Source organism: Oncorhynchus masou, chromosome 18 (genome assembly GCF_036934945.1).
Source record: "Oncorhynchus masou masou isolate Uvic2021 chromosome 18, UVic_Omas_1.1, whole genome shotgun sequence".
Taxonomy (NCBI): domain Eukaryota; kingdom Metazoa; phylum Chordata; class Actinopteri; order Salmoniformes; family Salmonidae; genus Oncorhynchus; species Oncorhynchus masou.
The window spans coordinates 67,856,984-67,883,321 of record NC_088229.1 but is presented as its reverse complement, the minus strand read 5'-3'; the positions used below and the strand labels follow the sequence as shown (position 1 = coordinate 67,883,321).

At 42.7% G+C, this 26,338-nt stretch overlaps 1 pseudogene; it reads right to left on the bottom strand.

Annotated features, from left to right (window-relative positions):
• Positions 1–728: 728 nt before the first annotated feature.
• Positions 729–26,338, bottom strand: part of LOC135559415 (uncharacterized) — an 88,429-nt pseudogene continuing 62,819 nt past the window's right edge.

Sequence of the window (26,338 nt, the reverse complement as noted above, 5' to 3'; positions counted from 1 at the left end):
TGGTCGAATAATAATAAGGCAGAACAGTTGAAACTGGAGCAGCAGCACGACCAGGTGGACTGGGGACAGCAAGGAGTCATCATGTCAGGTAGTCCTGGGGCATGGTCCTAGGGCTCAGGTCCTCCGAGAGAGAGAAGGAGAGAATTAGAGAACGCACACTTAGATTCACACAGGACACCGAATTGGACAGGAGAAGTACTCCAGAAATAACAAACTGACCCCAGCCCCCTGACACATAAACTACTGCAGCATAAATACTGGAGGCTGAGACAGGAGGGGTCAGGAGACACTGTGGCCCCATCCGAGGACACCCCCGGACAGGGCCAAACAGGAAGGATATAACCCCACCCGCTTTGCCAAAGCACAGCCCCCACACCACTAGAGGGATATCTTCAAACACCAACTTACCATCCTGAGACAAAGCTGAGTATAGCCCGCAAAGATCTCCGCCATGGCACAACCCAAGGGGGGGGCGCCAACCCAGACAGGATGACCACATCAGTGAATCAACCCACTCAGGTGACGCACCCCTTCCAGGGACGGCATGAGAGAGCCCCAGTAAGCCAGTGACTCAGCCCCTGTAATAGGGTTAGAGGCAGAGAATCCCAGTGGAAAGAGGGGAACCGGCCAGGCAGAGACAGCAAGGGTGGTTCGTTGCTCCAGAGCCTTTCCGTTCACCTTCCCACTCCTGGGCCAGACTACACTCAATCATAGGACCCACTGAAGAGATGAGTCTTCAATAAAGACTTAAAGGTTGAGACAGAGTCTGCGTCTCTCACATGGGTCGGCAGACCATTCCATAAAAATGGAGTTCTATAGGAGAAAGCCCTGCCTCCAGCTGTTTGCTTAGAAATTCTAGGGACAATTAGGAGGCCTGCGTCTTGTGACCGTAGCGTACGTGTAGGTATGTACGGCAGGACCAAATCAGAGAGATAGGTAGGAGCAAGCCCATGTAATGCTTTGTAGGTTAGCAGTAAAACCTCGAAATCAGCCCTTGCTTTGACAGGAAGTCAGTGTAGGGAGGCTAGCACTGGAGTAATATGATCAAATGTTTTGGTTCTAGTCAGGATTCTAGCAGCCGTATTTAGCACTAACTGAAGTTTATTTAGTGCTTTATCCGGGTAGCCGGAAAGTAGAGCATTGCAGTAGTCTAACCTAGAAGTGACAAAAGCATGAATTAATTTTTCTGCATCATTTTTGGACAGAAAGTTTCAGATTTTTGCAATGTTACGTAGATGGAAAAAAGCTGTCCTTGAAATGGTCTTGATATGTTCTTCAAAAGAGAGATCAGGGTCCAGAGTAACGCCGAGGTCATTCACAGTTTTATTTGAGACGAATGTACAACCATTAAGATTAATTGTCAGATTCAACAGAAGATCTCTTTGTTTCTTGGGACCTAGAACAAGCATCTCTGTTTTGTCCGAGTTTAAAAGTAGAAAGTAACTAAATGCTAACTAAATGCTTGTGTTCCCAGCTCCAACAGTGCAGTAGTATCTAACTAAATGCTTGTGTTCCCAGCTCCAACAGTGCAGTAGTATCTAACTAAATGCTTGTGTTCCCAGCTCCAACAGTGCAGTAGTATCTAACTAAATGCTTGTGTTCCTAGCTCCAACAGTGCAGTAGTATCTAACTAAATGCTTGTGTTCCTAGCTCCATCAGTGCAGTAGTATCTAACTAAATGCTTGTGTTCCCAGCTCCAACAGTGCAGTAGTATCTAACTAAATGCTTGTGTTCCCAGCTCCAACAGTGCAGTAGTATCTAACTAAATGCTTGTGTTCCCAGCTCCAACAGTGCAGTAGTATCTAACAATTCACAACAATAAACACAAATCTTAAAGTAAAAAAATGGAATTAGGATTAAGCAATGATGGAGTGGCATTGACTAAAATACTGTAGAATATAATACAGTATATACATATGAGATGAGTAAAGCAGTATGTAAACATTATCTAAACACTATTAAAGTGTCTAGTGTTCCATTTTTTAAATGGCCAGTGATTCCAAGTCTATGTACAGTATGTGTGTAACGGGTTTCTTCCAACTCCTCCTCTGACGAAGAGGTGGAACAAGGATCGGACAAAAATGCAGCGTGGTTCGTTCGATATATCTTTAATGAATAAGAACACGAACAATACAAAACAACAAACGTCGAAAACCGAAACAGCCTTGACTGGTGCAACAAACACAGAGACAGGAACAATCACCCACAAACACACAGTGAAACCCAGGCTACCTAAATATGGTTCCCAATCAGAGACAACGATAATCACCTGACTCTGATTGAGAACCGCCTCAGGCAGCCATAGACTAATCTATCCACCCCACACAATCCCAAGACGAAACACACTACAAATAAACCCATGTCACACCCTGGCCTGACCCAATACATGAAGATAACTTAATAAATATAGACCAGGGCGTGACAATATGGGAAATCACATGGATTCACATGTGACTTTTGTGAAATCATGTAAAACCATGTGTTTTTGGAACACTTCACGTGATGATATTTCACATGTGGATTTCCATGTGATCACATAACCTTCAAATGTTCCCATGATATGCCTGCAAACAAAAATCACTCTTCACGATTAACTGTCAGTGCTTTTAATCTTACATACTTTGTGTATGTTTATTTACACAGCGATTATTGTTCGACATGTCTTTACCTGGGATTTGAACTCACAACCTCTTGGTTGATGTTATTCTGAGCTTCATGCTACGCAAGTGTTTGACATGGGGGATGGGAATAGTAACTTTATGATCAAACCTTATCAATGTAGAAGCAACAGATATTGTTCATACTTTCGCCATCACACTTTGATCTAGTTTCCTTCAAATATCATCCAATTTCCTGAAAAACATGATTTTGACTGTTAATGCCCTTTAATGACAGCTGGTTCACAGGAAGTGAACGTTTAATTTTCAATAACTTACTGTCAACAAGTGAGTTATTGCAAAATGCACAGTAACTTACTGTAGCTAATCCATCACACTCACTGACCTGATGGTCTGGTAGGAAAGTGAGTATTGCAATTACATGGTCGCTAGCTATGTGTATGGTTTTTTGGTATCACTTTAACAAGGCTGTATAACAGACAGTGTACAAGTTTAAAGGGATGCTTTGGGATTTTGGAAACAATCTAATTCAAATCAAATCAAATGCATTTATATAGCCCTTTGTACATCGGCTGATATCTCAAAGTGCTGTACAGAAACCCAGCCTAAAACCCCAAACAGCAAGCAATGCAGGTGTAAAAGCACGGTGGCTAGGAAAAACTCCCTAGAAAGGCCAAAGCCTAGGAAGAAACCTAGAGAGGAACCAGGCTATGTGGGGTGGCCAGTCCTCTTCTGGCTGTGCCGGGTGGAGATTATAACAGAACATGGCCAAGATGTTCAAATGTTCATAAATGACCAGCATGGTCCAATAATAATAAGGTAGAACATTTGAAACTGGAGCAGCAGCACGGCCAGGTGGACAGGGGACAGCAAGGAGTCATCATGTCAGGTAGTCCAGAGGCATGGTCCTAGGGCTCAGGTACTCCGAGAGAGAGAAAGAAAGAGAGAAAGCGAGATATAGAGAGAGCATACTTAAATTCACACAGGACACCAGATAGGACAGGAGAAGTACTCCAGATATAACAAACTGACACTAGCCCCCAACACATAAACTACTGCAGCATAAATACTGGAGGCTGAGACAGGAGGGGTCAGGAGACACTGTGGCCCCATCCGAGGGCACCCCCAATTTTTTTGGTTCTAGTCAGGATTCTAGCAGCCGTATTTAGCACTAACTGAAGTTTATTTAGTGCTTTATCCGGGTAGCCGGAAAGTAGAGCATTGCAGTAGTCTAACAGTGACAAAGTGACAAAAGCATGGATTAATTTTTCTGCCTAATCTTTCGATAGAAAGTTTCCGATTTTTGCAATGTTACGTAGATGGCAAAAAAGCTGTCCTTGAAACAGTCTTGATATGTTCTTCAAAAGAGAGATCAGGGTCCAGAGTAACGCCGAGGTCCTTCACAGTTATCTTTGAGACGACTGTACAACCATTAAGATTAATTGTCAGATTCAACAGAAGATCTCTGTTTCTTGGGACCTAGAACAAGCATCTCTGTTTTGTCCGAGTTTAAAAGTAGAATGTTTGCAGCCAGCCACATCCTTATGTCTGAAACACAGGCTTCTAGCGATGGCAATTTTGGGGCTACACCATGTTTCTTTGAAATGTACAGCTGTGTGTTATCTGCATAGCAGTGAAAGTTAACATTATGTTTTTGAATGACATCCCCAAGAGGTAAAATATATAGTGAAAACAATAGTGGTCCTAAAACGGAACCTTGAGGAACACCGAAATTCACAGTTGATTTGTCAATGGACAAACCATTCACAGAGACAAACTGATATCTTTCCGACAGATAAGATCTAAACCAGGCCAGAACTGTAGATCAATTTGGGTTTCCAATCTCTCCAAAAGAATGTGGTGATCAATGGTATCAAAACCAGCACTAAGGTCTAGGAGCACGAGGACAGATGCAGAGCCTCGGTCTGATGCCATTAAAAGGTAATTTACCACCTTCATAAGTGCAGTCTCAGTGCTATGATGGGGTCTAAAACCAGACTGAAGCATTTCGTATACATTGTTTGTCTTCAGGAAGGCAGTGAGTTGCTGCGCAACAGCCTTTTCTAAAAAATTTCAAGGAATGGAAGATTCGATATAAGCTGATAGTTTTTTTATATTTTCTGGGTCAAGGTTATGCTTTTTCAAGACAGGCTTTATTACTGCCACTTTTAGTGAGTTCGGTACACATCCGGTGGATAGAGAGCCATTTATTATGTTCAACATAGGAGGGCCAAGCACAGGAAGCAGCACTTTCAGTAGTTTTGTTGGAATAGGGTACAGTATGCAGGTTGAAGGTTCAGAGGCCATGATTATTTTCATCATTGTGTCAAGAGATATAGTACTAAAACACTTGAGCGTCTCTCTTGATCCTAGGTCCTGGCAGAGTTGTGCATACTCAGGACAACTGAGATTTGAAGGAATACACAGATTTAAAGAGGAGTCTGTAATTTGCTTTCTAATAATCATTATCTTTTCCTCAAAGAAGTTTATGAATTTATCACTGCTGAAGTGAAAGCCATCCTCTCTTGGAGAATGCTGCTTTTATTTAGCTTTGCGACAGTATCAAAAAGGAATTTTGGATTGTTCTTATTTTCCTCAATTATGTTGGAAAAATAGGATGATCGAGCAGCAGTAAGGGCTCTTCAATACTGCACGGTACTGTCTTTCCAAGCTAGTCGGAAGACTTCCAGTTTGGTGTGGCGCCATTTCCATTCCAATTTTCTGGAAGCTTGCTTCAGAGCTCGGGTGTTTTCTGTGTACCAGGGAGCTAGTTTCTTATGAGAAACGTTTTTAGTTTTTTGGGGTGCAATTGCATCTAGGGTATTGCACAAGGTTAAATTGAGTACCTCAGTTAGGTGGTTAACTGATTTTTGTCCTCTGTCGTCCTTGGGTAGACAGGGAATCTGGAAGGACATCAAGGAATCTTTGTGTTGTCTGTGAATTTATAGCACAACTTTTGATGTTCCTTGGTTGGGGTCTGAGCAGATTGCAAATGTAATAAAATGGTGGTCCGATAGTCCAGGATTATGAGGAAAAACATTAAGATCCACAACATTTATTCCATGGGACAAAACTAGGTCCGGAGTATGACTGTGACAGTGAGTGGGTCCAGAGACATGTTGGACAAAACCCACTGACTCGATGATGGCTCCGAAAGCCTTTTGGAGTGGGTCTGTGGATTTTTCCATGTGAATATTAAAGTCACCAAAGATTAGAATATTATCTGCTATGACTACAAGGTCCGATAGGAATTCAGGGAACTCAATGAGGAACGCTGTATATGGCCCAGGAGGCCTGTAAACAGTAGCTATAAAAAGTGATTGAGTAGGCTGCATAGATTTCATGACTAGAAGCTCAAAAGACGAAAACGTAATTTTTTTTTGTATATTGAAATTTGCTATCGTAAATGTTAGCAACACCTCCGCCTTTGCGGGATGCACGGGGGATATGGTCACTAGTATAACCAGAAGGTGAGGCCTCATTTAACACAGTAAATTAATCAGGCTTAAGCCATGTTTCAGTCAGGCCAATCACATCAAGATTATGATCAGTGATTAGTTCATTGACTATAATTGCCTTTGAAGTAAGGGATCTAACATTAAGTAGCCCTATTTTGAGATGTGAGGTATCATGATCTCTTTCAATAATGACAGGTATGGAGGATGGGGATAGCTGAGCTGACTACACTGACTGTGCTAGTGGCAGACTCCACTATGCTGGCAGGCTGGCTAACAGCCTGCTGCCTGGCCTGCCCCCTATTTCATTGTGGAGCTAGAGTTGGAGCCCTGTCTATGTTTGTAGATAAGATAAGAGCACTCCTCAGCACTCCGTCACTCCTCAGCAGGTCAGGCTTGGTCCTGTTTGTGGGTTCACCAGAGTCAGATGAATTTGTGGATACCATTTTTATGTTTCTATGTCCAGTATGAAGGAAGTTAAAGGTAGTTTTGCGAGCCAATGCTAACCACTGTTAGAGCAATGACTGGAAGTCTATGGCATCTTAACTTAGCTGTAAAAATACAGTAACTAGCTATAGATTTACTGTATTTTTTCCGCAACAAGACAAAAACCTTATTATAAGGTTATACGTCATTATACTTCATGTACTACAAATAGATAAATATTGTCAATTGTTCTTTCTCTATTATATGCTCAGCAATACTTTCTAAAGTGTGATTTATAATGCATCGGTGTGTTTATGGTAAGCAGCCTGACAGCAGGATTTAGCAGAGAAACACCCTTAGGAATTAGAGGCACTGATGAAGCTTCTTAGATATGTATGGTCAACTGTGGGGCAAAGTATTTCATTGTCTTTCTTTGAAAAAATAAAAGTACAACAAACTAATCGATATTCAATTAACGGAGACTGTGAAATCTGTGGATGAGAGAGAGAGAGAGAGAGAGAGAGCGAGCGAGAGAGAGACAGAGAGAGCGAGAGAGAGACAGAGAGAGCGAGAGAGAGAAGGGGGGGAGTGAAAGAGAGAGAGACAGAGAGTGAGAGACAGAGAGAGAGAGGGGGGGTGAGAGAGAGAGAGAGGGGGGAGTGAAAGAGAGAGAGCGAGAGAGAGAGACAGAGAGAGAGAGAGGGGGGTGAGAGAGAGAGGGAGAGAGAGAGGGGGAGTGAAAGAGAGAGCGAGAGAGAGAGAGAGACAGAGAGAGAGAGGGGGGGTGAGAGAGAGAGAGAGAGGGGGGGGAGTGAAAGAGGGAGCGGAACTAAAGCGAAGACGATCACAAGATTACACTGCTCCTGTGATAAGAACGCCCACCAACCGCAGAAAATAAAATATTATATTTAAGAGTTACTTTCTTCGCTGTGGTTTGGTGCGACGCCATGCAATTACCTCACGACCATTAATTATACTTGTGCGTAATACTGTACCTGGTCGGATGTGTCACTCTGCTGCGTGTAGGCCTCTGGAGATCATAAGTGATGATAAGTAAGCTGCTAATGACCTACTCAGGCTGCTAATTGAAATTAGATGGCTAATTGTCTCGTCCATATTGCTGCTTTTAATGACAGATCGCAGGCAGAGGGACCCTGGGGTAGGAAACAAAAGTTACTATAGAAAATAAAATCCCTACCAAGACTGAAGTTTGGAACAGTGTATTTCACTCCTTGTTTGCCTCCAAACGGCCTGCTAATCATACAGTCTTCTAAGGAAACACGTCTCTGTCCATTTCCTCTTCTGTCAGTGTCCACAGAACAAAGTAGCCAATGTCCTAGCAATGTCATCTGGTTATCCTGTCACCTCAGGAGAAGGTTCACTTTTGTAATGTTGGTCAAGTTTAGACAACAGGCTCAGAACAGAAGGAGTCTGCTAGGTATACTTCATATACAGTAGTAGTCAAACCTGCTGAAGACATCCGTTTCCGTGATTCATTGTACACACACACTCATGTGGCAGATGTAAGAAAGTAGTATTCGGGTGAAGTCCCTTAAGGTGTGTATGTGTGGGTGGGATGGTAGCTTTAGAGCAAGCTTTCTGGAGGAGTATGTTTACTGTCGGTTTGAGAAACTTTGTAAAAAACAACAACTGTTGTTTGGGTGCACTCATAGAAAAGGTGCTGTCGAGAACATAACATGTTTCTTCAGTTGTCCCCATAGGAGACAGCTTTGAAGATCCCTTTTTGATTCCAGGTAGAGCCCTTCTGGGTTCCAGGAAGAACCAAAAGAGTTCTACATGAAACCAGGAAGGGTTATCCTATAGGGACAGCCGAAGAACCCTTTTAGAACCTTTTTACCGAAGAGTGTATTGTCCCCTCACAGACCAAACATTTTGTGAGAATGTATTGTGGCCAGGGAAGAGGTAAAGAGAGATGGGATTCCCTTCCGTGTGTGTGCGTGTGTGCGTGCGTGCGTGCGTGCGTGCGTGCGTGTGTGTGTGTAGAGCAGGTACTCTATGGGGTACACAATTCAAACCCCCACTCCCCTCTTCCCACATGTTCCCCTCTGTCGGTCCCCATCACTCAGCTGTAATATTCATGAGAGGCCAAGGTGAATGGATGCGTCCTGACAAGATAAAACAGTGTTGTGCTGAAGAGTTAAAGCTGTTTAAAGTTCCTCCTGGCAAGCAGGACATTCCTCTATGTCCCCCTCCCCAATGTCAGTTTACATCTGCATCACCACAGTATGTTTCACTTCACCCGGGGACCTGGTGACAGAATGCAACGGGCTCCTCCCTCTCTCTTTTAGTTCTTTCTTTGGGGCTCTTTCCCTGCTCTCTTCATGTGCTCCTTTCATTCTCTCTCTCTCTCTATCTCTCGTTCACTCATCTATGTCTTGTTCTCTCTCTCTCACTTGTTCTCTCTCTCTGTCTTGTTCTCTCTCTCCCTCTCTCATTCTCTTGCTCACTCTCTCTCTTATTCTCTCTCTCTCTCTCTTTCCTGGTCACTCGCTCTCTCTCTCGCTCTTGTTCTCTCTACCGCTTGTTCTCTCTCTCTTATATATCCCATTTAGCAGACGCTTTTGTCCAAAGCGACTTACAAGTCGGCTGTGGCCACTACTTTTACATATTGGTGGCCCCAGCGGGAATCGAACCCACGACGCTTGGCGTTGCAAGCGCCATGCTCTACCGACTGAGCCACACAGGACCCACAAAAAAAAATATCTTGTTCTCTCTCTCTCTCTCTTGTTTTCTAGCTCTATCTGTTTCTCTTGCTGTCAAAATCAAATTCAAGGTGCTTTATTGGCATGAAAAACATTGTGTCAATATTGCCAAAGCAACAATGTTTACAATATACAATGTAATAGAATTATAATAAAGAATAATAATATAAAATGATAGTAAATAATAATACAAAAATTAAATACAAAAATAATAACAATGTAATAGTAACAGTTAATAGTGGAAATGTAATAAATATAAATATGGAAAAGTAAACTATAAATAACTCCCATCATTATCATTAAACTGCTATCATTACCATTACCACCCATACCACTACTATTTGGAATGATAAACATCAATAATAAGTAATAAAACAATTACAACAATAATAGTAATCATAAGTAAGTTACTGCTTACTATGCAGATTATTCAGTGTCCCTCAGGCGATGGCAGGAGAATACATATTTGGCTGCGAGAGGAGCCGTTGCTCCTTCTCCCATGATTATGTTTAGTTTTTCATCTGGGTTTAATAAGTTAAATGTAATGGAATAAATGTAGTCATTTCTGTGAATAATGAATCTCTTTGTGAGGAATATTTACCACAGTAAAGGAGAAAGTGCATCTCTGTCTCTACCTCCCCTGTCGTGCAGTGACCACAAACACGCTCCTCTTTGGGTAGCCATGTCTTTTTATGTCTGCCGGTTTCTATTGCCAATCGATGGTCACTCAGCCTGTACTTGGTAAGGATCTGTCTCTGCTTCGTATCTCTGACAGAGTCAAGATAATCAGACAGTTCAAATTCTCTGATTAGGGTCAGATAGCAATTTAGTCGGCTTTGGGATTTTGTTTCGTTTTTCCAATGTTGTAAATATGAGTCCTTTGAATGGTTCATGATTTTGCTTATTGGAATTCTTTCTTTTGAAGCAGTGCTGGTGTCAGCTTGGTTGGTGAGGTCCAACACCAGCTGACTGAGAGGGCTCGTTTCTAGGCTCAGCTCCTGGATTTGAAGTGCTTTAAATTGCAGGCTCAGATTCTCTCTCTCTCTCTCTCTCTCTCTCTCTCTCTCTCTCTCTCTCTCTCGTTATCTATGTGGTTCTATTCTAATAATACTACTCAGTCACTCACTGTGCGTGTCAGTGTGTGAATGGCACGTAGGCCCCATTGAGGAGAGGAAGCCGTGTGTTCCCCCCTGATAGCAGGAGACTCCATCTGAGCTGTTTTGCAGGGAGGCAAGATTTGATGTATTGGACACCTCACTTTTACACACCTGAGATGCTGACGGGCTGCCCACACACACTTCACGCACGTACACTGCTCACACACATGCAGAATGAGAGAGGCAGGCAGGCTTCCATACTGCTCTCGGCATATCCCGCTCCTCCTCCCCCTCCCCAGGGTGTTTGCAGAGCTAAGATGTGTTGGATTTAAACTGCAGATAGGTGTTATTGGCTGCATTCCAAACACTTAAAAGAAACACCCTCGAGCCTCAGTCCCTAAATTAAGTGGACACTTCTGATGACGTATCATGATGTCTGACGAGTTGCGAGGGAAGATTGAATTTTAAATGGGCCGCTCTTGCACGGAAATGTGTCACTTGTTCTTCCCACGGTTGTGTTTCCTGTCACTAGGGTGGGCAGTCTAGTTTCTTTATTTCTATGGTTTCTATTTCTTTGTGTTTGGCCGGGTGTGGTTCTCAATCAGAGGCAGCTGTCTATCGTTGTCTCTGATTGAGAATCATACTTAGGCAGCTTTTCCCACCTGTGTTTTGTGGGTAGTTATTTTCTGTTTCTGCACCTGACAGAACTGTTCGTTGTCGTTTTGTTCAAGTGTTTTTGGAAATAAATCATGAACACCAACCACGCTGCGTTTTGGTCCACTCCTTCTTCATCAGACGAGCGTTACATTTCCAGTCATTGTGGACCCACTAGTAGCTGTTGTGTGTGGTGTATATGCACTACAGTCAATGAAGATTGTATTTCATACCTCGGCTAGAATACAACGCATCCGCGGACATCGAATGTTAGCCATATCAGGAAACTTGAAAATTACAACTTATAAGTGTCTGGGAAAGTTTCCATGTGCAAGCTAACGTTTCCAAAAGCTAACTAAACAAAATATTGACTTTAATGAAACGTGTTTGACGAAATGTCAAATCCCTGAGCTGAAATCTGATCTGCTCATGAACAAGGCAGTTAACCCACTGTTCATTGAAAATAATAAATGTGTTCTTAATGACTTGTCTAGTTAAATAAAGGTAATATAGATATATTTAAACATGAATGCATGTATTATTAGAGTACGTTGTCAATGCTGTCTGACCAATACCAAATCACTTGTGTAAAGTGGTGTAAAAATACGTAAATTCTACTTCAGCAGTTTTTTGGGGTATGTGGACTTTACTTAACTATTTGTATATTTGACAACTTTCACTACATTTCCAAAGAAAATCTGTACTTTTTACTCCATTTTACTCCATACATTTTCCCTGACACCCAAAAGTACTCGTTACATTTTGAAGGCTTAGCAGGACAGGAAAATTGTATAATTCACACACTTATCAAGAGAACGTCCCTGGTCATCCCTACTGCCTCTGATCTGGCGGAGTCACTAAACACAATGAATGTTTTGTAAATTATATCTTAGTGTTGGAGCGTGCGCCTGGCAATCTGTAAATTTTAAAAACATGAAAATGATGCCATTTTGATTGCTGAATTTAACGAATTTGAAATGATTTATACTTTTACTCTTGATACTTCAGTATATTTTAAACCAAGTACTTTTAGACTGTTGCTCAAGTAACATTTTATTGGATGACTTTCACTTGGGTAATTTTCTATTAAGGTATCTTTACTTTTACTCAAGTATGACAATTGGGTACTTTTTCCACCACTGTTTTTAAGGTATTAGTCCTTGTTTAAGTTATGTCAGTAGGATTGAAGCGGATATTGTTCCCTAGCTGGGGGATCTATGGAGGTTGGTCGTCCCCTGGGAGCATGGTGGGACTTGGGTGTTGCTTCTGCCAGTTTGAAAATACATCCACACTGCAGGACCTTTCCTAAGAAAAAGACACAGGGGGTAAAAATCACACTTCACTGATTGGACAAGGATGGGAATTTCATCAATGTTTACGAAAACTACAATGTATAGAGCTTAGTCTGTATTCTATTAGAAGTTCCAAAACAGTGTTGTGTAACAGACATTACATGACAAAAACAAATACCCTGGAAGCACATTTATATCAAAGCACGTTTCACATTTCACATAAAACCTTGTGGTGTAATTTCCCTCGATGCCACATTTCAGAGGCATTTCACATACAGTGGAATATAGCAGTGGTCTGTCAGATGACATAACCTGTCAAATAACAACATTTATTATCCTGCACTAGGATACCCTATAGAAAATCACTGCTTATCATTGCTTTGCCTCTTGGGTGGAGATTGGTTAGGAACGGCAGTGCTGTCACCCGATTCCCCCTTCGCACATGTCGTTCTATAGCTGAGTACTCCAGGAGGTGGATGTCTTAATGAGTTTTCCAAGGTTTTCAGTACAACACATGGAACTGTTGGTCCACAGGAATGGTCCCTTACAGGAAAAGACACATGCATTTCACAGGTGATCTCGTGTGATCACTTGACTTAATGTGACGTGATAACATGTGAAGCAACGTATGTTAAACATAGAACTACATGACACAACATGTGAAATGAATGGACAACAAGGACACAGCATTTCAACGTGTTATACCATGAGATTACATGGCAACATTTGAACACGTGAAAGCTGAGATGTCAAATGTAATTTAGAATGCTTCTTTGAAAGGCATAATTTACGTTAATTCAATTTAAACAGTCATGGTCCCCTGCAGGTTTTGTATAGTTCCCGATTTGTTCCATGGATGTCCCAAGGACATTTTTATAACCTTATTGTATTTTTACAACTAAATTAAAGTGTTATTGTTAAAGAAGAAACATGCAGAAACCGCTCCGCCATTTCCTGGTTAGATAAATTCGAATAGTTTGCCCAATTTCAGTTTGAGACAAAACAAGTACACTGAAGAGAATCATTGTCCAAACCGCAGTGAAATATATTTTCAATAACCCTCAAATGTAGTATTTTCAGCGTTTTGTAGCTGGTGTACATAACCAAAAATTCAAGACGCAAAAACTAAACTGAAGAATGGGAAGCACATAGAACAGGTCTTCCACTTCTTTGACCTGCTTTCAATGAAAATGACAGGTCTATCATTCACAATTCTATGTAAATCAGGTCGGGTTGACAAAAAGCTAAATATTACAGGTTTAATAAATCCCCCGGTGCGTCAATCTAAGTAACAATTTTTAAAAATTCCATCAATCTGTCAGTTTAAGTATTGGATGCATCTCAATTGACCACATGTCACACTTCTGCATCTGCGGTGATATGTGGTGTCCAAACTATGACCAATCTATGGAAAGGGGAGACTCTGACGAACACGATGGAAGTCTCCGTTTTGCTCTATGTCCCCCCACAAGTGTCAGGGGGCTCGTCTGAAGTCAGTACCATTGATGTGCCAACTTCTGTTCATAGCGTACAAACTGTTTGGGCTGCAAACTATGACCACTGTGTGGAAAGGGGAGACTCTCACAAACATGATGATGTTCTCCGTGTTGATCTACAACAAGTGTCAGCGAACTTGTCTGAAGGTAACTGGTCAGGAAAATAAATACATTGAAGTATGGAGGTAGTTTTGTGCCACCCCCCAAACAATATATATATATATATATCCTGAGCTTTCTTACACAATGCTTTCGGACAGCATTCAGACCCATTGACTTTTTCCACATTTTGTAAGTTACAGCCTTATTCTAAAATTGATACATTTTTTCTTTTTTCTTCACAATACCCCATAATGACAAAGCAAAATCAGGTATTAAGAAATTTGTGCAAATGCATTAGTTTTAAAACTGAAATAAGTATTCACACTTTACTCAGTATTTTGTTTGAAGCATCTTTGGCAGCGATTACAGCCTCAAGTCTTCTTGGGTATGATACTACATGCTTGGCACACCTGTATTTGAGGAGTGTCTCCCATTCTTCTCTGCAGACTCTCTCAAGCTCTGTCAGGTTGGATGGGGAGTGTTGCTGCATAGCTTCTTTCAGGTCTCTCCAGAGATGTTAGATCGGGTTCAAGTCTGGGCACTGGCTGGGCTACTCAAGGACATTCAGAGACTTCATGCGTTGTCTTGGCTGTGTGCTTAGTGTCATTGTCCTGTTGGAAGCTGAACCTTCACCCCAGTCTGAGTGCTCTGGAGCAGATTTTCATCAAGGATCTCTCTGTACATGGATCCTTTCATCTTTTCCTCAATCTTGACTTGTCTCCCAGTCCCTGCCAGTGAAAGACATTCCCATAGCATGATGCTGCCACAACCATGCTTCACCGTAGGGATGGTGCCAGGTTTTCTCCAGACGTGAATCTTGGCATTCAGGCCAAAGAGTTCAATGTTTGTTTCATCAGACCAGATCATCTTGTTTCTCATGGCCTGAGAGTCCTTTAGGTGCCTTTTGGCAAACTCAAAGCGGGGCTGTCATGTGGCTTTTACCATAAAGGCCTGATCGGTGGAGTGCTGCAGAGATGGTTGTCCTTTTGGAAGGTTCTCCCATCTCCACAGAGGAACTCTAGCGCTCTGTCAGAGTGACCCCGGGTTCTTGGTCACCTCTCTGATCAAGGGCCTTCTCCCCGATTGCTCAGTTTGGCCGGGAAGCCAGCTCTATGAAGAGTCTTGGTGGTTCCATTTAAGAATGATGGAGGACATTCAATAATGCAGAATTATTTTGGTACCCTTCCCCAGATCTAAATCAAATCAAATCAAATTTTATTTGTCACATACACATGGTTAGCAGATGTTAATGCGAGTGTAGCGAAATGCTTGTGCTTCTAGTTCCGACAATGCAGTAATAACCAACAAGTAATCTAACTAACAATTCCTAATCGACTGTCTTATACACAGTGTAAGGGGATAAAGAATATGTACATACGGATAATGGATATATGAATGAGTGATGGTCCAGATCTGCCTCGACACAATCCTGTCTCGGAACTCTACAGACAATTCCTTTTACCTCATGGGTTGATTTCTGGTCTGACATGTACTGTCAACTTAGGACCTTATATAGACAGGTGTTTCTTTCAAATCATGTCCAATCAATTGAATTAACCACAGGTGGACTTCAATCAAGTTGTAGAAACATCTCAATGATGATCAATGGAAACAGGATGCACCTGAGCTCAATTTCAGGTCTAGTAGCAAAGGGTCTTATTACTTATGTAAATAAGGTATTTCAGTTTTTGTTTTTAATACATTTGTCTGGGGGGAATGAGGGTGAAAACATGAGGGGGAAAACTATTTATACAATTTTTGAATAAGGCTGTAACATAATAAAATGCGGGAGAAGTCAAAGGGTGTGAATACCTTTCAAATGCATTGTATCTACTAGATATAGGACAAACACTTCAACACCTTGCGTCTTTTTTGCCATTCATGAATGTTATTCAATTTGTTATCTCTCGGCAATAGAAGTAACGGTCAAATTTTATATTTGATCAAATAATGTTTTATGTCATGCCCTGACCTTGGAGATCCTTCTAATTCTCTATTTTGGTTAGGTCAGGGTGTGACTAGGGTGGGCAATATAGGTTATCTATTTCTTTGTTTTGCCTGGTGTGATTCCCAATCAGAGGCAGCTGTTTATCATTGTCTCTGATTGGGGATCATACTTAGGTAGCTTTTTCCCAACTTAGTTTGTGGGATCTTGATTTTGTATAGCTACGGTGTAGCCTGCAGAACGTTACATTCGTATATATATATTTTTTGGTCTTCATCTATTTAAGAAAGATGTACACTTACCACGCTGCAACTTGGTCTCCTCATTCTGACGACGAGCGTAACAGCAGATCCCACCACACACGGACCAAGCAGCGTGGGCAGCATAAACGGACATCCTAGGCCTGGGAGAGAAAGGGGTGGAGGACATCATGGACGTGGAAAGAAATTATGGCAGGAGATAAGACCCTGCCATTGAAGCAGGCGGATGCAGCGAAGGAGGAACATAGGCAACTCCGAAGCCCGAGAGGCAGCCCCAAAAATGTTTTTTTTTTGGGGGGAGGGACACGGGTTGGTCGGCGAAGCAGAGGGGCGAGTCTGAGAGCGAAGAGGAATATTGGGATACACTGAGCGAGGAGTAATGTGAGAGAGTTGAGGGGAGTGATGAGGTAGAGTGGATGGTTTGGTGTCTGGAGCAAGACAGTCGCTGTGAGGAGTGTGGGACCAGTCAAGCACCATGTTTTGCGAAGATACACAATGTGTCTCCAGTGCGCATCCACAGCCCGGTGTGTTCTGTGCCAGCTCCTCGCACTTCCCGTACGAAAGTGAGCATCCAGCCAGGACGGGTTGTGCCGGCTCTGCGCTCCTGGTCTCCAGTACGTCTCCCCAGCCTGGTACGCCCTGTGCCAGCTAAACACACCAGGCCTCCAGTGCGTCTCTCCAGCCCGGTAAGACCTGTGCCAGCTCGAAGAACCCGGCCTCCAGTGCGTCTCCCCTGCCTGGTATGCCCTGTGCCGGCTCCACGCACAAGGCCTCCAGTGCGCCTCCGTAGTCCGGAGCCTCCTGTGAGGGTTCCCAGTCCGGAGCCTCCTGTGATGATCCATAGCCCGAAGCCTCTAGTGATGATCCATGGCCTGAAGCCTGCAGTGATGAACCATGGCCCGTAGCCTGCAGTGATGATCCATGGCCCGAAGCCTCCAGTGAGGGGTCCCAGTCCGGAGCCTCCTGTGATGATCCATAGCCCGAAGCCTCTAGTGATGATCCATGGCCTGAAGCCTGCAGTGATGAACCATGGCCCGTAGCCTGCAGTGATGATCCATGGCCCGAAGCCTCCAGTGATGATCCATGGCCCGTACCCTCCAGTGAGGGGTCCCAGTCCGGAGCCTCCTGTGATGATCCATAGCCCGAAGCCTCTAGTGATGATCCATGGCCTGAAGCCTGCAGTGATGAACCATGGCCCGTAGCCTGCAGTGATGATCCATGGCCCGAAGCCTCCAGTGATGATCCATGTTATGAAGCCTCCAGTGATGATCCATAGCCCGAAGCCTGCAGTGATGATCCATGTTACGAAGCCTCCAGTGATGATCCATGGCCCGAAGCCTCCAGTGATGATCCATGTTATGAAGCCTCCAGTGATGATCCATAGCCCGAAGCCTGCAGTGATGATCCATGTTACGAAGCCTCCAGTGATGATCCATAGCCCGAAGCCTCTAGTGATGATCCATGGTCTGAAGCCTCCAGTGAGGGTCCCCAGTCCGGAGCCTCCAGAGACGGTCCCCAGTGCGGAGCCTCCAGAGACGGTCCACAGTGCGGAGCCTCCAGAGACGGTCCCCAGTGCGGAGCCTCCAGAGACGGTCCCCAGTGCGGAGCCTCCAGAGACGGTCCCTAGTCTGGAGCCTCCAGAGACGGTCCCCAGTGCGGAGCCTCCAGAGACGGTCCCCAGTCCGGAGCCTCCAGAGACGGTCCCCAGTGCGGAGCCTCCAGAGATGGTCCCCAGTCCGGAGTCTCCGGCGACGATCTACGGTCCGGAGTTCCCAGCATCCGTGGTTCGATTCCTCCGCGATGATTCACGGCCCGGAGCTTCCGGCGACGATCTCAGCACCAGAGGCGCCACCGAAGTTGGAGGAGCCACAGGCGGGGTCTGCATCTCATGCCGGAGCTGCCACCGAAGGTAGATGCCCACCCGGACCCTCCCCTATAGGTTCAGGTTTGCGGCCGGAGTCCGCCCCTTTGGGGAGGATACTGTCAAGCCCTGACCTTAGAAATCCTTTTAATTCTCTATTTTGGTTAGGTCAGGGTGTGACTAGGGTAGGCAATCTAGGTTATCTATTTCTTTGTTTGGCCTGGTATGGTTCCCAATCAGAGGCAGCTGTCTATCGTTGTCTCTGATTGGGGATCATACTTAGGTAGCAATTTCCCACCTTAGTTTGTGGGATCTTGATTTTGTGTAGTTACTGTGTAGCTTGTAGAATATTATGTTAATTTATATTTTTTATATATTTTTTGGTGTTCATCTAATAAAGAAAGACGTGCGCTTACGAAGCTGCACCTTGGTCTCCTCATTCCGACGACGAGCCCAACATTTTATATCTAAAGGGGTCCTAAAATTCCAAATCAAATAGTTAAATGATCCATAGCATGACCGTCTTAAAACAACATCAGCCCCAACGACTTAGACTTACTGTGCAGGAGATAAAGGAAAGTGTGCTGCTGTATGCTACCTGAAGTTCTTGCTGAGCCACCAGATCTATTTTTAATACTTAATATAAAATTACAGGATACATTTTTTATTTTGATTGTCATACGTACATCTAAACAAGTATCCTAGTTTAAATGAAATTGCAAGTGAGACGTGCCAAGTGAATTTGCAGGACCGCCCAAGAAGTACCCAAGTGCATTGTGACTCACAGTAAATATATAGCAAAACACTATTACTGTAGAAATGTACTGTAAAATGACAAAATATATAAAACATTAACAGCAATGGCTGACAGTGAAGATTCCTGTCATATGTTGAACCACATGATTTCACACGAATTGAAAACATGTTTTTGGAACACTACAATTGACATTTCACATGTGGAAATATGTTTTTGGAACACTTCACATGTGACATGTCACATTTGAAAACGTATTTTTGGAACACTTCACATGTGAAAAGATGTGTTGCTGAAACTTCACATGTGATCACATTTGCACGGGTTATTGCTATTTCGATAAAGTTTCACCCAACCTAGGATTTCAACTCACAACTTCTAGATTTGAAGTGCACCGACCTCTTTGCTGCACCACAAAGTCTGAATCATTCCCCTACACATTCATTACCTATACTTATTTTGCACTTAGCAAAAGAGCGCCAACTGCGCTTCTATTTTAGTTATCACTTATTCTGACTATTCTCTCATCATTGATTTAATTTACATATTTCAGCAATGTGAGGATTTTCTGTTATAATTGTCTAATGTTGCTGCGGCATATTATTCTGTTTTAATGTTACTCCTGAATTACTATGATAAATGTCATTTTTCTTGACTGTATTTTTTAACAAAGCTGAGATTTACTTTGCAGTCCAAAGTGTAGGAATACAGGTGAAATCAGTTGTTTACACAGACATGAATAATAATAATACAGTAATGAATAATAATTTCTGTATAAATAAACACAAAATGTTGTCATGTGTGTCAAATATGTACGTTGAAAACACTGCATGTTAAATGCGCTGTTCGTGTCAAAGACACATTTTTGTTTGCAGTGCATCAGCTGTGAAATCTCATATGAACATTTGAATCCACATGTGAAACCAATCACATGTGAAAATCCACATGTAAAACTTCATGTGAAATATCATCATGTGAAGTGTTTTAAAAACACATGGTTTCACATGATTTCACATGTGCAAAACATGTTGAAATGTCACGTGGCTTTCCAAATGTGTAAATCTAGTGATTTTTCCACTGAAAGCCTGAAAGACCACAGTTTCAACAGGAAAAACTATTGTGCTTGATTATTAATGTTCTCAGACTTTGGTTATGATGTTTGTCGGTGCTGCTGTTAAATGTAGAAGGATCACTTGGTCATAACCAGAAATAAATAAGCTCTGGCTGTTGTCACATTCATATGGAATTTATTGTGGGTTATAGATATTCATGAAAATGTACGATGTAATGGGTTCCCGAGTGGCACAGTGATCTTGGGCTCTGCATCTCAGTGCTATAGGCGTCACTACAGCCCCTGGTTTGATTCCAGGCTGTATCACAACTGGCTGTGATTGCGAGTCACATAGGGCGGTGCACAATTGTCCCAGTGTTGTTAGGGTTTGGCTGGGGTAGGCCTGTCATTATAAATAAGAATGTGTTCTTAATTGACTTGTCTAGTTAAACAACTAAAAGTATGCTGTAACAAGTCAAAGCAGTCAGAATGCCAGGGATGGTGGTCAGAACTCTCTTCACATACTGAGATTGAACTCTTCTCCTTGCAGCCATAAACAAAGTTGCCTTGTAAGAACGCTTGTTCTCTTTTCCATAGTAAATCCTATGGTCTGTAAAGTGTGTACAACAACCAATACACGTGTTCTGCAAATTCAGACTCCCTATGTATAAAGAAGGACATTTCCTTTACTTGGAGAACGACACATAAAAAGTAATGGCTTGAGTGGCCTGTTGCAGTCATGAAGGGCTGTAGGGCCCGTAGGACTGCTGGATTGTTCCAATGCTCTATGTTGATGATTTTGCCAAGTTCTTGGAGGACGTTGAAGACAACTGCCAGAAGATTAACACTGACTCGTCAATGGACAGCGAAAGCACGAAGAAAATCTGATAAATTAAATGAAAGTGAAATTACCTGGAATTCCATTAAAAAATCAACACATTTCTTAAGTATCATCCTAACAACCCAGGAGTTGGGTCATCCAAGCAACCCAGCAGTTGGGTCATCTAAGCAACCCATGAGTTGGGTCATCATAACAACCCATCAGTTGGGTCATCATAACAACCCAGCAGTTGGGTCATCCTAACAACCCAGGAGTTGGGTCATCCTAACAACCCAGCAGTTGGGTCATCCTAACAACCCAGGAGTTGGGTCATCCTAACAACCCAGGAGTTGGGTCATCCTAACAACCCAGCAGTTGGGTCATCCTAACAACCCAGCAGTTGGGTCATCCTAACAACCCAGGAGTTGGGTCATCCTAACAACCCAGGAGTTGGGTCATCCTAACAACCCAGGAGTTGGGTCATCCAAACAACCCAGCAGTTGGGTCATCCTAACAACCCAGCAGTTGTGTCATCATAACAACCCAGCAGTTGGGTCATCCTATCAACTCAGCAGTTGTGTCATCATAACAACCCAGCAGATGGGTCATCCTAACAACCCAGCAGTTGGGTCATCATAACAACCCAGCAGTTGGGTCATCCAAGCAACCCAGCAGTTGGGTCATCCAAGCAACCCAGGAGTTGGGTCATACAAGCAACCCAGCAGTTGGGTCATCCTAACAAATTATCCACTATCAATTTGATCATCCAAAGTGTCTATAGATAGTGATTATATTATGTGGAGACTCCATGGCCAGGCCTTTAGATTGGTTCAGGCCTTTAGATTGGCCAGGCCTTTAGATTGGCCAGGCCTTTAGATTGGCCAGGCCTTTAGATTGGTTCAGGCCTTTAGATTGGCCAGGCCTTTAGATTGGCCAGGCCTTTAGATTGGCCAGGCCTTTAGATTGGTTCAGGCCTTTAGATTGGCCAGGCCTTTAGATTGGCCAGGCCTTTAGATTGGCCAGGCCTTTAGATTGGTTCAGGCCTTGAGATTGGCCAGGCCTTTAGATTGGTTCAGGCCTTGAGATTGGCCAGGCCTGTAGATTGGTTCAAGCCTTGAGATTGGCCAGGCCTTTAGATTGGTTCAGGCCTTTAGATTGGCCAGGCCTTTAGATTGGTTCAGGCCTTGAGATTGGCCAGGCCTTTAGATTGGTTCAGGCCTTTAGATGGGTTCAAGGCCTTTAGATGTGTTCATGGGCCTTTAGATGGGTTCAGGCCTTAGATGGGTTCAGGCCTTAGATGGGTTCAGGCCTTTTAGAGGGGTTCAGGCCTTTTAGATTGGTTCAGGATTATTGCAAACTATCAAAGACTTCAGGCAAATGATTGCAAATATCCATTCAACAATCAGATGACCAAAGGTATATGGACACCTGCTCGTCGAACATCTCATTCCAAAATGATGGGCATTAACATGAAGTTGGTCCCCAGGCGATTAGGCCTGGCTCTCAGTCAGCGTACCAATTCATCCCAAAGGTGTTCGATTCAACATAGCTTCTCCTGATACAACGTAGGCTGGAAAGGTACACGTAATACTATAACTGCAATTGTATACAGATCTAAATGTCAGACAGTATCTCCAGTAATACTGTTTACAGAATGAGAGGATAACCTCTGATCCTGTCTCTGGCATTACTATATGCATTTCCTCTCACACCATTACACTGTAAAAACTATGTCAAAGGCCTGACAGTCATCCAGCTGAAGAAGCCTCCATCTCCATCTCCACATCTCCACTTACATTGGAGATGGCGACGACGGACGGAGCATTTTCACCAATACTACTGCTTACAGTGTGAGATCCCATCAAGCACAGGTAGGTCCTTTAACTCCACCGAAGAATGGATTCATTCAGGGCGGCCTCTTTTTGCAGGAGTGATTGAAGATGAGTCAGAAGGGAAAGAAAGTGAGAGCGGAGTATTGCTGTGTTCAATGTGTAGCTCAGAAATGCTTTACCTCGAGATGTACGTCATAAATTCCTGCTCTGTCCAAAGCACGCTAAATGCAGGTAACAACCTCTGCTATCCCAATATAACTACAAATACGCAATTGCTATTTCTGTGGTTCTAAAAACATCCTCTGTACTGAGTGCTCTCTGGCCACGATAGGTTATTACACAACACACATGCTGCTATATAGTGAGTGTCGGGTAGTAGAGGGGCTGAGTGTGTTTGTTAAAAAGGCACAGTGAAATGCAGCAGGGGAACTCAAGGGAGGAGGCAGGCATTTGGTTTTGTTAATGGTTGGCCATTAAGCTAAATTAAAGTTAATGTGAAATTGATGAGTTTGTTTTGCGAGCTGGTTTGCACATGGAAAGGGAATTTATCAGAATCAACATTACCTCTGCCTCCTGTGTGACTCTCAATCATATGAAACATTTCCGACAGAATCTGTGTGTGTGTGTTGTTATTCATCAGAGTAGATGAGATGTGAATCGCCTCGCACACAGACAGCCTTCGTGGTGAACAGCATCTTGGGATGGAAAGAAAGATCCTTTTCAGCTCCTGAAATAAATCTTGACACGGTTTAGATGACCAGCTGCTGCTAATCACCACTTAAGACAAGGCAATCAAATCCAAAACCTGTTTTCATTGTGTCTGAATTGGTCAGCTAAATATAGTACATCAGCAAACATTGTTGTCAAAATCAACTTACCGTTCAGTCATATATTCAGTACGGTGTTGCAGACACCTTGCTGAAAGCCCCCCTATTCTCCTGCTGTTTAAAGTGCTTGAAATGAGGCCCTGATATGATATCCCAATCCTCCACCGACATATTGATTCAGAGGCCTAATGGCCTGAGTTTGTTCCTGATGGTCTCCAGAGACCAGTGGAGAGGAGACATGTCTGATGCGTTGACCACTGCATTCCAGATGAAAATAGATGGCTTTTGGGGTTTTGAGGAGAGGGAAATACTCAGCACATGTACTGTTGCTCACTATTCATTTTTCTGTCTGTATTTGAATATTAAAGGTGATGTAGGGTCTCATATAAAGCTATCTAGTGTGTAGAGGTTTCATAGGCAAACCCAAACCCAACAAATTCACACCTTTTGTATCACTACACGTTATTACTCTATAAAGGGGTTAGAAGTACCAACAAGTTGGAAATGACTAGCTCCAGAGCGGAGTTGAACGCTTGTTTACGACTGTAGACGGTGAGGAGAAGACCAAGGCTGTTATCAGTCGTCTGGCTTTAATCACAGAGAGAGACTAGGCAGTGTGTGTCAGTCGGCGTTTTAAAGAGCCGTAGCATTGATTAGCTATTAGCCGCACTGATAGGCTCGTCAGATGGACTCAGGCGACATACGCGTGTCGCTAACCGCTCAGAGGAGCTATCTAACCTGGACTGAAACTGACACTGCTGTCTCTGTCTTCATTACCTCTGATTAACTGGTGGACAGGCAACCTTATGAGTGGTGTATTGACCAGGGAACCTCATATTTGGATTGGCAGTATATTAAAACACTCAGTGATCAACTGAGATGAATAGTACTGTATGTTGGCTACAATATAAGACCTTTCTGTCATTTCAACAGTAAAACACTCTAGAATGTTTTACAGTATGTGTTATTTGGTTTAACAATACATACAGTAATTGTGAAGAAATAACTTATTTACAGTGAACTGTATTTGCTGAATAGTTTTTCAATACAAAAAAGTACTGTATTGCTGTTTTGCTATATATTTACGGCAACATACTGTATATGATGATGCATTGTGGAGAACTATTGTGTAAGTTGTGATTTTTGATCAACATTTGTTGAATGCACTGACTGGACAGTGTTAAGGACAAGCGAAGAAGAGAGCACTGGGTAATATGTCACTGAGTAATTAAAGTAATATGCTGTAATTGTAATTGGTGGTGTAAATTAGATTACAATAACTAACTTGGTAATGTAAATTAGATGACAGTAACATTTTTGAATTACTGTAGTTGTACTGTAACATGAATTACTGCCAGCAAGTTACTGTACATTTGACAAAATACATATTTTCTTTTACAGTGCAATGCTTTGGTGGATGGAAAAATCATTCAAACTGAAACCCGATATCCCCAAATTAGATCTGTGAAGAGAGAAGAATGAAGGAATTTGTGATGAATTTTGGCATGCAGTAGTTAACAAAAGATTGCATAGCAAACTGTTAAATTTATCGGGTACAGTATATTCGAAAAGAGGGGCTATTGGGAAATCTACATATTATTCCTCCATTTTGGTATGCAGAGACAGTCTTCTCTCTCCTGCCTTTATGTCATTTATCTCCTTTAAACACAGTTAGTGCATGCTAAATCCCTTCTGACCAAACCCTCAGGTCCTGCACAAACTGTCCCCGCAATCAGACACACATTAGCTGTATAGGAAGGTTAATCCCAACCAGATTAACACAACTCAACTATTTAAGGGACGTCCCTCAGCACAAAGGTTGTGACCCAACGACTGGGTCTGTCTCTTTACCTTAGTGAATCAGAGAAATAGATGTGAGATTACAAGGTTCCTTAACTAACATTTTCTAATGGTGTACATTTACTTCCCCTGTAAATGACTTCTATTCATTATTCTAGTGACTGTAGCCCGAATGAACAAAGAAAGGTCAAAAAAATCAAATCCTGGTCAGACTAAAAGATATGTGAATATTAAGAGTGGCTGTAATTATAGATACGGATTGATATTCAATGGTTCATTGGTTTGTCAAGTCTGGGTTTTCTTCACCAGTTTGTATAGAGGAAGACGTTCTTTGAATTTTAAAATCAATAGAGCTACCAGTATTTGAGATCAGCAATGCCAAGGAGGCTGTGGATATGACAGTAATCCCATTAAAGAATCAAAGCAGTCATTTAATAACTAAAACTGTCAGACGCGATCTGAAACACTCCAGCAGTTGTTTCAAACCTGAACTGTAGAGCATTCAAAGGCATTTTCTCTAAACCAATCAGCATATCAAAGCACATCCAAAATAAACATATTGGAGATCATAAATCACGAGGGATAACAAAGACCTTGTTTTCTTTATTTACAAATCAAACGCAAGCCTCACCTGAGGAGATTTAACAGTCAGAGAAAACATCACAACACAGATCAAATTTATCGCTGCAGCATCACAGAAGTCACATGTTAACTAGCTGTTGGTCCCACAGGACCTGAGCGTGCTCCAACACTATTCATTCTTCTTCTCATTTATCTTTCCGTTTTACTGTCAGATGAACTGCATTAGCAGGTGGTGACAAAACGATGACAGAGGTAAATTGATAAGTCAATCAATGTTAATTGATGAGTAGATGAGTCGTTATTCAAAGCAGAATACTCAGGGGTATTTCTATTAATCCAAGCAACAGGATACTGTACATACGCAGCCTGAGGGGAAGCAGAGGAAAAGGGTATAGTTCCAATGGATCTTTGCCATGTTGATTTGTACAGCCTGGCACTGGAGTCCAATGCCAAAACATTGTTGCTTTTCTATAGGTTTAGTGTTATGACTGTTTTGTGGCATTTTGATGAGAAAGAATGTTTTCGGGTTGCCATAGTATTTTACAACATATTCTAGAACTGGCTGAAAACACTAAATCCCCTGCTATTTCATCTCTCTCCTTTGATTCTATCACCTTAAAAGATACCACCCTCCTCTTCTAGATTGTCTTCACCCAGCCCCCCGGAACCCTTCATCCTTCCTCAACCTCCCTCTCAGAACACCTCCACCCCCTTTCACCCCCAAAACCTCCCTCCACCACCCT